Below are 13,674 nucleotides of genomic sequence, written 5' to 3'. Positions count from 1 at the left end.
GGAACCAGCATCAACACTAGCAACAACATCAGCACTGAAATCCAGCGAAGAAGCAATCTTGCCAATAAATGCTACTTTGGACTAGGTAGGCAATTGAAAAGTAAAGTCCTCTCTCGGCGAACGAAAATCATACTCTACAAGTCACTTATCGTACCCGTCCTGCTATATGGGGCAGAAGCATGGACCATGACAACAGCAGATTAGCGGATTTGCGAGTGTTCGAGAGAAAAGTTCTTCGAAAGATTTATGGACCTCTACGCGTTGGCGATAGCGAGTACCGAAGAAGATTTAATGATGAGCTGTACGAGCTATACGCAGACACCAACATAGTCCAGCGAATTAAAACGCAGCGGCTGCGCTGGCTAGGCCATTTTATGCGAATGAAAGATGATGCTCCGGCCAAGAAAGTGTTTCTATCGGAACCCGCCTATGCAAGCAGAGGTAGAGGGCGGCTCCCACTCCGTTGGAAGGACCAGGTGGAAAACGATTTAACCTCCCTTGGTGTGACCAATTGGCGCCGGTTGGCGGAGCGAAGGAGCGACTGGCGCGCCTTGTTGGATGGCCATAACCGTTTAGACGGTTAAGCGCCAATTAAGTAGGTAACTAGTTCTGTCTTTGCGCATATTAAGTTTTCTAAGAAAAAATAGTTTTTTTTTAAGATATGAGGGGAAAATACAAACTCTTTTTGTTTTACATGAAAAGAAAATACGATGCAACTGCGCTTTGATTTCTGATTGCTTAAACAAATTAGCAGAAAATGATAGGGATATGCTTAAGATATTTTGCGACCTAAATATGAACTCCATGTCCATTCAAAGAGGTTTGAGTGATATCTCTCAAGGTAGGAAGCAACAGTGAGACTGACTGTGCGATCCACCATAAATCAAGAGGCATACAGGTTATGCCAAGTTGAACTGATCGTATACCTAACGTACTCTAAACTGGGAGAATAGTGTTCAGAGGAACTGCTGCAGAGCGTCTTGTCATTAAGACTGTCGTGGAAGGCTGCAGTATAAGGTGGACTTGAAAAGTTAGAATTCGCTAATGTCGAACATCTGAATTCGCTTAGGCCAGAAGATCAGCAAGTGCACATTGCATACAAAAATGGGCTAACATTTTTCGAATAGTTTATTTTTTCAGCGTTCGTATAGAAATAGAGCCACAGCCTTGTGATTCAGTGTGCTCCCGAGACAAAATATAGGCGTGTAACGTTACATACAAGCAGGAGTTGGGTATTTTTAAATCCGATATTAGGCAATCTAATCGGGACTCGTGGATAAAGTTATGCAAAAACGTGGAATGGTCCAACGAGTCCACGAGATTCCGGCAGGTGCTATTGGGGGATCATTGGGGTACCTGAGATGTGTTGAGCCGTGAGGAAATCCTTGTGTTTCTGATAGACACTACTTTAGATCTTCCCGGCTGCGGATTAACCTGCTTCACTGCGCGATATTAGCGGTCTAATAGGAATGACCTCCCTAGAGAGTTTACTCTTTTAAGCCTTTCGAGCCTACGGGTTCGCTTTTAGAGTACCAGAGTTTCAGACATCTTGGGAGGGGAGGGGGGTTTTGCAGCTTGGTGGATCTCATTCCTTCCAGCTGTATACGGTTAAAGCCACCTTTATTTCAGAGGCGGGGAAAATTCTCACGTCACCCCAAAGAGTTAAGCCCTGTGAAGACCCCAAAATTACAGGCTTTCGGGACCTCCACAAATTTTGATTTTTCATTGAATTATAATAATTTATATATATGACATGAAATGAATTCACTTATACATATGTATATGTACATACATTCGAATTAAATATACTTTGTACAGTCATACATACATACATTTTAAAACATATATAATTATAATGCATATTACATTATATATAGGATATGAAAACTTTTAACGCAGAGTGTAAGAACTCACATAATTATGCACAAACATACATACTTACGTATAAGCGAACAAGGAGAAATGGAATTGTCAAACGATAGCGAACACACATGCGTACAAATTTATATTTAGTAATCTTAGCTTAGTTATAAGAACTTTAATTGTAAATCAACGGAAGCCGACTCAAAAATGGTATAAAAGGAGGGGCAAATTCATGAACGAGGCACTCTTGGCTTATGCGGCAGTTACCCACGAACGTACGTAGAAAAAACGTGTCAGCTGACACGACCTATCTTATGAGTGTGCAATGTAAACGAAAACTCACCGACGTGCAACGCCCATACGTACGTAGCCCGGAACGTAGAAATCAAAACAATTTTGATTTTTTCCGTAAGAACGTGTCAGCTGATCGCTCTCTCACTAGACAGAGTTGCCTAGTAAACTTTTGTGCGCTAATTTTTGACCGTTTGCAATTTTATGCAAAAACGCCTAATTAAAGTTTGAAAAATTGTGGAAATAATTCGAAATAATTATGTAAGAGTGCTGATTATAAATATTTAATCTATTTATACTTATTTAATATGTATTCCGGCCTTTTACAATATCAAAAATTAAATTGGAAAAAGTTGATGTTTCCATAAGCATACATGCAAAATGGTCAATGGCAACAGTGCTTATCTGTAAACAATACACACACAAATATGTTATGTACATGTACACAGACGCACACATTGATTCCTACGGGCTTGAGAGTTCGGTCAAACGTGCTTCGTACGACAAACGTCCTTACGTACGGCACACGTCGGTGGGTAACTGCCGCATTAGAAGTCGTAGAGTGAGCTATATAGTGGGCTGTGTTAAACATTCACTACGGAGCAGCTGGTGGTGTCAAACTTCAGCTGTTTATGATAGGTGTACCACCGAGTCGCGTAAAACGTTCAACGACGACGTATTTTACTAAGGATCCGGTGAGTTGTGTAAAACGCTCACCGATTACGTATATTCACCAGGCATACCACCGAGGCGTGTAAAACACTCGGTGATTAAACATATTATAATCACATACGTATATACATATGTATATAGATTTTCCGAAGGATTGAAATAAATCATTATTTTTTAAAACGTTTAACTAACATCTTTTATTGTATAGGCGAATCCATTCGCTGAGTTATACCCCAGCTATAAACCCGACTAACGGGGTTCCTTACAGCCCAGTTTTTACATTAGGAGCAGGATTCCTTGAAGGCTGTTTTGTTATCCCCACAAAAACAGCTCTGCCGTTGGTTATCTTACTGATTGTGGGGCTGAAAAATGTTTAGTTGAGGCTTTCCTTGACTTCGAAAAAGTGTTTTTAAGAATTGGGCTGAATAAAGACTAAAGGTCTCAAAGATGTCTGTTTGACTGTCTAACCGTCTTACACCAAAGAAAAACGTGTCGGACCTTTAAGTAATTTCCATCAATGGAGAATGGGATTCATAGAAGGTGCTGTAAGTTGAGTTTATTTTTCCCATTGCAATCGCTTCCACTTCAATAAAAATATGAACCCAGTTAACCATGATAAAAGCACTTACAAGATATAACTGTTCTCTCTTCTGGTCAGCCATGATTTATTTTTTGAAGTTTTTGCGCAGTTTAATATTTAAAAATCAATCTTCAAACAAAAGTAAATAAAAAAATTAAACAAAACAAGATATTCAAATTTGTTTTTGTTTGAAAATTATTTACATATATGTATATGCAATTGATAAATTTGACATTTTTTTCATTGCGGTAAAACGTCATAAATGTAAGTGTTTTTCATGGTATAAAAGAGAGGGTAGCTCCACTCAAAATTTGTTGACGTATTTTAGGATTTTTGAAGCTTCAGTGCTGAATCAGTGCTGCTCAAAATTTTGTATATGCAAGTGCGAACAACAATCCATGTACAAAATTGTATGTGCACTGAAACTTTTTTTGTATTTAAAAAAATATATTTAAAAATTTTTAATTGTTTGAGGTCGTTTGGTTTCAAGTTACAAAATATTTGCTTAAAATATTACGTCAATAGTTATGTCACCAACATACAAGAGCCAATAAATTTAATTCTGAAAATATACATATATATACATACATATATCGTCGGAATTTGGGTTTCAATAATCATTCTAAATGTGAATGTAGAGATTTCCGCGAATGTTGTATTGGAAATTGAATTTTAAAACTTTTGAAATGCTTAATTAGAGGGCTCCGCGTGGTTTGTTTTAAATTTGCATATATTAGCAACAGAGATTACTGAGGTGCTGAAATACCATTTGAATTAAAAAATGTTTAACAGGTAAATGATAGGCATGGTTACTTTACGGTTCCTCCCACTTACAGTAAAAAAATGTCTCATAACCAAGAAAAATAATATACCGAATTAAAACAAAAAGTCACAGAAATAACTAAATATGAAGAATCTCTAGTTCAAAATAAGTGCATTTCTACTGCATTCTGAACCACTAATAGTTTGCCATCTATCTCTTTAACATGTTTTTAACTGGCCATGTCCTAGGCGGTGGAAATTGTCCCCGCTGCTTTAAATTTTCACTAGTTCCTAACTATATACACATTTCCTTTTGGTACTTTTTCGATATTTACGTACCGGTGGAATAGTGTTGACAAAGAGGCATACTCATATGTAGCCACAGCTCGTTAAAGCTGGTAGCAGTTTTTTGTAGATTTTATAACTGAAAATCTAGCTATTAACGAACTAATGCTTGTTTGGCACTGTAGGTCTAGTTCTGAACCAGTACTTTGTATCACTAGTAACTGACTTTCCTTGAGGGTAATTAACTAATATTATATGAAGTTATAATAGTCTACTCTTGTTTTGGTGCAGTTTTGCTTACATTCTTTGGTCATATACCCCATATATTTCAGCTTCGCGGTCAATTATCTATTTTAATTTTATTTATGAATCAATTTTGATTACACATTTTTTTCACTGCTATTATGTTTTTGAATAATTTTTAGTTGTCAAATTGTTAGTGAGTGTGAATTTGAATATGTGCCTATGATTCAGGGCAAAACAAAAACAAAAGTGCTACAAATGTACTGGGATTGAGCAGCTCTGTTCATAATGTTTGTTGTTTTGCTAGAAGCGTTGCCATGCCTTTACTGTTTAAGACGAAATTGTGGTTTTTCGGGATGGAAATTTCCTTCAGAATGAAAACGCATTGGTCATCTGAGACAATAATAATATGCTATATAACGATTTATGTGCATAAATATCGATTAGGAGCACAGTAAAACATGCAATTTTATTGAAAAATTGTGGGTAGTGACTCATACATTGGTTAATGACTCATATCTTTATGGCAGCTTGACCACTAGACAGAAAAAATACACGAAAAATCCTGTTGTTCTAGCATGTCCCTATTATCATGCCTCTACAGTGGATATTTCTCAAGGCATGTTGAGAAAAAGTGTATCTCTAAAGTCTGCAGTCAATGGTAGGTGTTTAATTTGGGATGCTACATCCATGTTAATGCTAAAAGGGCATAGAATGTGTATAGGCGGGGCTTGACCCCTGGTACAACGGGAAAGAGGACTCTCAAAACTAGTGGCTAACCTGAAGAGCTACAGGGCAATGTTCTCTTTAAAAATGGTTTAACAATTTCCTCCTCAAGCGCTACGCTTGAATTATAGAATAAATAAAAATGTGGACTTGTAGCCAATTTGTCACCATTAAATTTCATAAAATAATAGTTTAAAAAAACTAAAAAACGCGCTTTTATAGCTAACCGAGCTAAAAAATAGAAAATAATTTTCAATTAAAAAGAGTTTATATAACAGTAGTAGAAGGTCAAACAATCATTTATAGTTAATGACCTCAAAATAAAATTATAATACAATTTAAAATATTAACAGAATAATTTAATTCAGATTAAAAATTATGTATTTTTAATTTTTTAGTTCAAGTAATTTTAAAAGTTTTAGTCGAGAGTGATGAAACCTCGAAACGCCAGCGGTCAATGGATGAATCCAACCCCACGGCACCGAAAAGGGCCAAGACGCAGGGAGGCTGGACGCGGTCTTTCGCCGAAATTGCCAAGGGTCGGCAGATCATTGGCATTATAGACGATAGCAGCGAAGATGTCAGGATCCCGAAACAACAGTGAAAGGGGATCGAGGCCGCGCCCTCTACGGTGGCCAATGTCAAGCTAATTGCCTGTGACGACGCCAGGTCGGCAAACCTCTATAGGGCCGCCGTCACGCTGATAGGGGTGGTATATCCGGGGCGCGCCTCAAGGTAGTGGAGGCGCGCGATATCCCCTCACGACCAAGGGCTAGAGCCTGGATTCCAGTGACGCCAACGGACCCAGCTGACATTCTGGAGCTGCTCCAGGAGTACAACCCGCCACAGGTTTGGAAGTCAACCCGGATAAAACCGAGCTTGTCCTCTTCACGAGGAATTACAAAGTACCAAATCTTACACCGCTTAGCGTTTAGCGATCAAGTCAAGTATTTGGGAGTCATTCTAGGTAGGAAACTATTGTGGAGTGACCATATAGTGGAGCGATCCAAGAAGGCAGCAGCAGAGCTGTTCACCTGCAAGAGGGCAATTGGCACCTCCTGGGGATTCTCCCCTAAGGTAACCTACTGGATTTACACAGCCATTGTGCGCCCAATTCTTCTTTATGGTGCCTTGGTCTGGTGGCCTGCATGAGCTAAAACTACCTTTCTTAAAATGCTTCAAAAGGTGCAACGGAGCTCGGAGCTCTGCATTACCGGGGCTCTCAGCTCCACTCCAGATTCCGTTACATACATACATAGATACATAGATACATAGATAGATACAGGCCAAGCTAATAAAAGCGCATGCATCCACTTCTATCATAAATAAAGGAATGCGTTTTTCGCATTATGTGCAAGGTGTCAAATCTATGGCCATTTGGGATGGTCATAAGTTCAATTGACCTTATGTCCGTTAACCTTATGTCAGCCCACCATCACATTATTGCATTGTCATCGAGCCTTGATACGTGTGGACAGTTTCAATCAAACTTATGGCCATTCAAAGTGGTAATAAGGCCAATTGACCTTATGGACGTTGACCCTATGTCACCACACCATCACATTAATGCATTGTTATCGAGCCTTGATACGTGTGCAATGTTCCAATCAAACTTATGGCCATTCAAAGTGGTAATAAGGCCAATTGAAATTATGACCGTTGACCTTATGTCACCGCACCATAACATTAATGCATTGTCATCGGGCCTTGATACGTGTGCAAAGTTTCAATCAAACTTATGGCCATTCAAAGTGGTAATAAAGCCAATTGACCTTATGGCCTTTGACCTTATGTCACCACACCATCGCAATAATGCATTGCCATCGAGCCTTGATACGTGTGCAAAGTTTCAATCAAACTTATGGCCATTCAAAGTGGTAATAAGGCCAATTGACCTTATGACCGTTGACCTTATGTCACCGCACCATCACATTAATGCATTCTCATCGAGCCTTGATACGTGTGCAAAGTTTCAGTCAAACTTATGGCCATTCAAAGTGGTAATAAGGCCAATTGACCTTATGTCCGTTGACCTTATGTCACCACACCACCACATTAATGCATTGTCATCGGTCCTTGATACGTATGCAAAGTTTCAAATTAATCAGACTTCTAGAAACCGGTGAAAATTAATCTGAAAGATTCCGTTACATACAGGCCAAGCTAATAAAAGCGTGTTAAAAATTGCGTTTAAATATGCTAAACTCTTTAGAAATTGCGGTGTCGGTGTATAACGACCTCCTTTGACAAACGTGTATGTTTTGTCAACATGTTCTGAGCAAACGTACGGACACTTAAGAAGGCTATATTCCCTTGCTTTGTATACTTCGATCCATGTTTCTTCCACCAAAGCAATTTTCGCGAGCTCAAGAAACCTTCTTTTCTAGGCTGATATTTCATATTAAAATATTTCCAACGCATGCGGCTCATTTTTTTTCTTTTTTATTTAAAATAACTATGAAAGTTATTTCGTCGTATTCGTTAATACGGAATCCATAAAAATTAGAAAAATTCGCAATATTTTTCAATCTGGTAGCATGTTTTTGGTGAAACTATCATTGTCCTCGCAAAAGTCAAGTGGATAACGTCACACCATGATGAAATGAAATTTCAGGTGTTTGCATGCCATTGACGTTTTCTGTTATTCTGACAAGATCGGCTTGCATAAAATATGTATATAATAAAGTGATACCAATTCTACATAATTTACTATATTTCCATACGGAAATGAACAAAATGGGAGCAAACATCTAAAAATAAATTGGTAGGCACTACTTTATTTCTGTCATTGTTTTGATTTGAATTTCTCTTTAAAAAAAAATTATTCGTTGACAAAATCCAATCGAAAAATTGCGGAAATATATTGTAAGTTTGGAAAAAAATAAATTTTCGAAAAAATATAACAATTTTTTCCTAAAACAGGATCTCCGGAAGTAGGTCTTCTCATCGTTTGTTATATGAGCGCAAAATTTGCTCGGCATTCACTGCTGATAGTTCAAAAAGCGGTACGTGTCATTTGGTCGTTTTGCAATTATATCCTTTAATAATAATTGTTCTTGAATCACTCTTGCTCATAGCTTTCCATCCATCTGTGACCGGGAATCAGCAACCAGCACTGCGAGCTCCTAAGCGGTTTCGATTTTCTACACATTCCAGAAGTAGCGCTGAATTTATTTCGAAGAGAGAATTCTTATTGAGTGCGGCTTTACTGTCGTGGGATATCCACGTTGTAAGTTTTGCTGGTATGTCCTTCGGAAGTTAATATATTAAGTTTTTATTCTCAGTTCATCCATGATGTGGGATAACATGACCAGGTTTCGTTTGACTGATCTGGTGCTAGGTGTAGTTGGGGTCAGGTGGAGGATTGCCTCGAACTGAAGTGTTGGGCATTTTGTTCTGCTCTTACGACAGGCATGCCAACCACGGGAATATTCTAAGACCTTAGCCCGCTGGGGTCGTTTGGTCGGCTTTAAAGGGTTTACCTTGAAATTCACACCGACGCATCATCACTTTTTTAGGATCAATGCTCTTCTCACGATGTCATCGGAAAAGCCCTGGCATTGGTTTTATTGTTTGATACGTTTTGAAGTACTGTCCACCTCGAGGTCACCCTTTGGTGGTTTTGACAGTACCCTATATAGGTTTCATCGGTTCATTAGTAGTAGTGAATCGTCTCTTCCTCTAGAAAGGCCGTTGAACTCCACCTTACAGCAGTGATAAACTTCTGCTGGACTGCTACCTGTTATCGAATGCCCCTTCAATATATAGGAGCGCACAGGTCACAGTTTGAACGCATTTGAGAGCCCTCTGGGTCTTTGTTAAGAGCTATCCCGTAAAAGGAGTCCTACAAAATTTGCAGTTTTAACAGGTTTGTACCGAAGAGACGTGGGTTTTAGAGGTGTTGGTTCCGCATTGCAATAGAAAAGATGGCTTGTGTCATGTGGGGCACATTACATTCATGATTCTGGACGAAGTTAGAATTTTTGCAGTATCCAGACCAAAGTTGTGCCAGAGAGACGCGCGTTTCCTCGGGAAGTCTGCTTTCCAAGCGGGGTCGCTTTGAGTTGTCAAACACTCCGAGAGCATTTTTGCTATGAAAAGCTTCTCTTTGAAAACTCATCTGTCTTGCAGATGCCGTTCGGAGTCTGCGTGAAATATGTAGGTCCCGCCAATTTCTAAGAAAAAATAAAAAGAGCACGATGGAAATTGGAGGAGAAGCTCGACCTAAAATCTCTATTTACCAAGATAAATGATGACAACATTTTTGGTGGAAATCATTTTATGGAAGCTATGCTAAACGCACCAAGGAATTCGTGACTTTATGGAAAAATAAAACGACTATTTTAAATGTCGAATGCATTTTCGAGTTAAGTTTCTAAACAAGTCTCCGAAAAATAAATAAGTTTATTTTAATAACATTAGTGCCTTTTATTTTCTTTATATTCTTTCAGAGTGAGTTACAAGCTTTTCTATAACTTAAGGCAGAAATGCTTAAAAATTGTGGAAACCTCTTATGCCAGTTAACCGGCTTAAGTTAGCCAAAGCCGTCTTATAGTTGAAGATATATTTTTTTAAGCTACTGGTATCACTGGGTGTTTCGATTTTTCTTTTTGTACAAAAACTGAATTAGTACCAAAAAGGTAGTACGTAATGGTACTAAAGTTTTCCCCTTTTTCACTACCCTAGAATACATACATGAAAGCAATAGAGCTGCGGAAAAAGTGAGGTTTTGTTTGTTGACATCACCTTTATTATTTCATCATGACGTCACACTAAATGGCACTACATACCACCATTTTTTGTATCATGGTGTTTTTATAGCAAGAAAAGTCCAACTCTTACCCTTGTGCCAAAGCGAATACAAATATGTTTAGATTAAAAAAAAAAATTGTCATCGACCAAATAGAAATTTTTAAACAAAAAAATAAAAAAACAAAAACAAGTAAGGACGGGACTGTCTTCGGCTGTGCCGAAGACTTCATACCTTTCATGAATGGGGCTAAACAATAATCTTATTCCATTCGTAATCTCCAAATAATGCGCTGTATAAGATAAGAAATATATAGTGAACAGATGTACATACCTAAACGATTTTAAGATAAATATAAAAAAAATGGCAAAAAACCCTCTTATCTGAACGATCGGTTTTATGGGATATATATTATATATAGCTCAAGTTTAACGTTTTTATATTGGAAACTACGTGAGAAATTGCCAAAACTCTTTCTATCTGAACGATCGGTTGAATGGGATATATACTATATATAGCTCTGATCAAAGTGATTTTTTCAGAAAATCTTCTATGATATTTTAAAATATATATCACCGAGTTTCACGTTTATACTTTCTAAATTAAGGGAGAAAAGGCCAAAAATCTTTCTATCTGAACGAACGGTTGTATGGGAGATATATGTTATAGTGGTCCGATCCTACCGGATCCGACAAATGTCTAATATAATACAAAAATGCATCCTTGTGCCAAATTTCATTGAGATATCTCAAAATTTGAGGGACTAGTTTGCGTTCAAACAGACAGACGGACGGACGGACAGACGGACATGGCTATATCAATTCAGTTCGTCGCCCTGATCAATTCGGTATACTTAATGGTGAGTCTAACTTCTATATTTCTCAACGTTACAAAATCGGACAAAAGTTAATATACCATTTCATGTTCATGAAATGTATAAAAATATCAAAAATCACGCATAACCATTCCCGCATTCACTTTACCCTTATTATTTGTACGTGCTACATTTGCTTGTTCACGTTGATATTACTTATACGCCTAGCACGCCTAGTACGCTTAGTAAGTTAAGTTTACTCGGATGGAAATGAATGAGCATTACTATTCATACCAAGCCTTATGCAGATATGATTTTCACTTGCAAACCACCATAATGCCTTTGCAGCGTTTAGAGAGCAAGCATATACAAACATACATAGATTTCATATGCAGATGTACAAACCGACAGTCACAAAAAGCTCTATAAAAGTAAATCTGCTCACACGGACCTTCATGCATGGATTTTTTTGAATGTTTTTGATGGAGTTTTGTTTCGTTGATATTTCTGTATCCAAAATCATGACTTTTATAGATTTGGATGTACTTATGTATGTATACGTGCTGCGTGATAGCATCACATCATATCAAAATGAACGAATGGCAACATATCAAGAATGTAATCACATTTACGATTTCAAGGATATCTATTCATTAGAGCTTACTTTCTGTAATACGAAGTACTGTATATATGTGAGTGTCACACAATGGTATGTACATACATATATACATACATAGGTATGTTTATGTGCGTGTTACCACGCCTCTGAAAGTTGTGCAGTAGCAAGAAATTGAAATGTAAATATAAATCAAAACTCAAAAAAAAAAAAAAAAGAGATCACCAACGCCAAGCAAAATCCTCAAATTTAATCAAACCAAATCATTTCTCATGAATTGGGTTTTAAGCTATAGTCATATCACTTTGTTTTACTTTACTTTGAAATGTGTAGGTCTTGATGTAGGTAAGCTTAAAAAAATAGACATCGAAGCACAATACATTTAGTCTGTAACAGTTGTTACACACTTAAATCTATAAACATACATACATTAGGGTGATTCTTATAAATCAAGTTTATTAGTCCAGGGGTCCCCAAAATCAAAACTGTGGCTGTGTGAGTAAAACTAAAATCATCCTATTGGTAGTGGTTTAGCTGTTGATGAAAAATCAATAAGATAGGACCATGGTTCAATTATGTACAGGTTGGCTCATCTCATCAGCTGATTTTATTTATGTCATTGCATGGTCGAAGGGATTGTCAAAAGGAGATGGCAAACTCAAAATGAAACCAACACATTGGCAACATTTTACTTACACATACAAAAACTGCTAAGTTTTATGTTTCCATTCCATACCATTCGCAACGACACCAATACACAGATTTTGACAATTTGAACAGACATATTTTGTTGGTTTACAGATGAGCCAACCTGTATATAGTTGAACCATGGATAGGACGTATGCACGCGTGTTTGTTGACACACAAAATGTATACTACTTTATTGCATGATTCTAAGGAAAAATTTAAACAAAATATATTTTTAACATGAAACCATTAAAACATTCTGCGCATGATCATTTGTTTCGCAAACTATCTTTTCGCAAATGCGCAAATAAACTATAGCCTCATCCGATCTTGCTACTCTGCTTGTTCAGCGACAACTAAAGACGAAAGAGAATAATAATACCTGTGGAGTGGCGCCAATAATTATTCAACTAAATGAGGACCGCTGATCTAGTCCGTCACTTTCTAACGGTAATAACAAGTGCATAAGTATTACATACCAATTGTGGTTTTAATTGGCTTTGTTTTGGGGATGTAACTCAGGGGTCTAAGTTGAAACTACTAAATTAAGGCCCACGTTTTGAGTTTTCTAATACGCAATATCAATAATACTATGGTTGGCGTGATCACATTAAGTCATGGTCCCGGGTAAAAATGGTTAAGGCAAGTGATCTTGGAATTATACCATATTTGTCGTAAACTGAAGTTGTGCTAAAGTGATCCTCAAGGTAGCCCCAAAACTAACCCCTAACTGGTCCGAGACAGTTTAGAAACAATTCCGAAAATAATCCCAAAATTATACTGTAACTCTACCGAAATGTATTCGAAATGGTCTCGAAATGATACAGAAATTGTCGTCCTGCAGTAATTATGAAATCGTTCCAAATTGGTACAGAAATGGTCTCGAAATGATTCCAAAAACTGTTTTTCAGATAGCCTCGAAATTATCTAAAAATGTCCTGAAGCGATTCTGAAATTGTTCCAAATCAGCTTCGAAAGTCTCGACATGATTTAGAAAATAATCAAGAAGTGATTCTGAAATCGCCACAAAAGTGCGTCCAAATTATCCCTAAAAAATGTAGTTCCAAAGTGTTCCTGAGGTCAAGCGGAAATGTTCACGTAACAAAACCGAAATAGTTCCAAAATGGTCAAAGAATATACGATAAAATTCCGTCCCCTTAAAAATTAGATAGAAGGCCATCAATCCGTTAAAAAAAAATATATAAATAAAATAAAAGTGGCTCTTAGCTCCATAGTATTTGATATGCACACGTACCGCCGACCATTCTCTCCCTTCAAATTCTCTTATCTTCCACATAAATAAATAAATTTAAGGTGCGATAAACTCCGAAGAGATTTTAGGCCGAGCTTCTCTTTCAGTGGTGGTGCTTCTTTTTTAATTTTCC

At 37.4% G+C, this 13,674-nt stretch overlaps 1 protein-coding gene across 4 annotated transcripts in view; it reads right to left on the bottom strand.

The window, feature by feature from the left end:
* Nucleotides 1-13,674, bottom strand: part of Dgk (diacyl glycerol kinase 1) — a 494,377-nt gene that overhangs the window by 163,870 nt on the left and 316,833 nt on the right. The gene's annotated exons all lie outside the window — the stretch shown is intronic.

The sequence above is a fragment of the Eurosta solidaginis genome, chromosome 3, assembly GCF_040869045.1.
Source record: "Eurosta solidaginis isolate ZX-2024a chromosome 3, ASM4086904v1, whole genome shotgun sequence".
Classification (NCBI taxonomy): domain Eukaryota; kingdom Metazoa; phylum Arthropoda; class Insecta; order Diptera; family Tephritidae; genus Eurosta; species Eurosta solidaginis.
The sequence above is the reverse complement of the archived record's forward strand: the minus strand, read 5'-3'. Positions and strand labels throughout refer to the sequence as shown.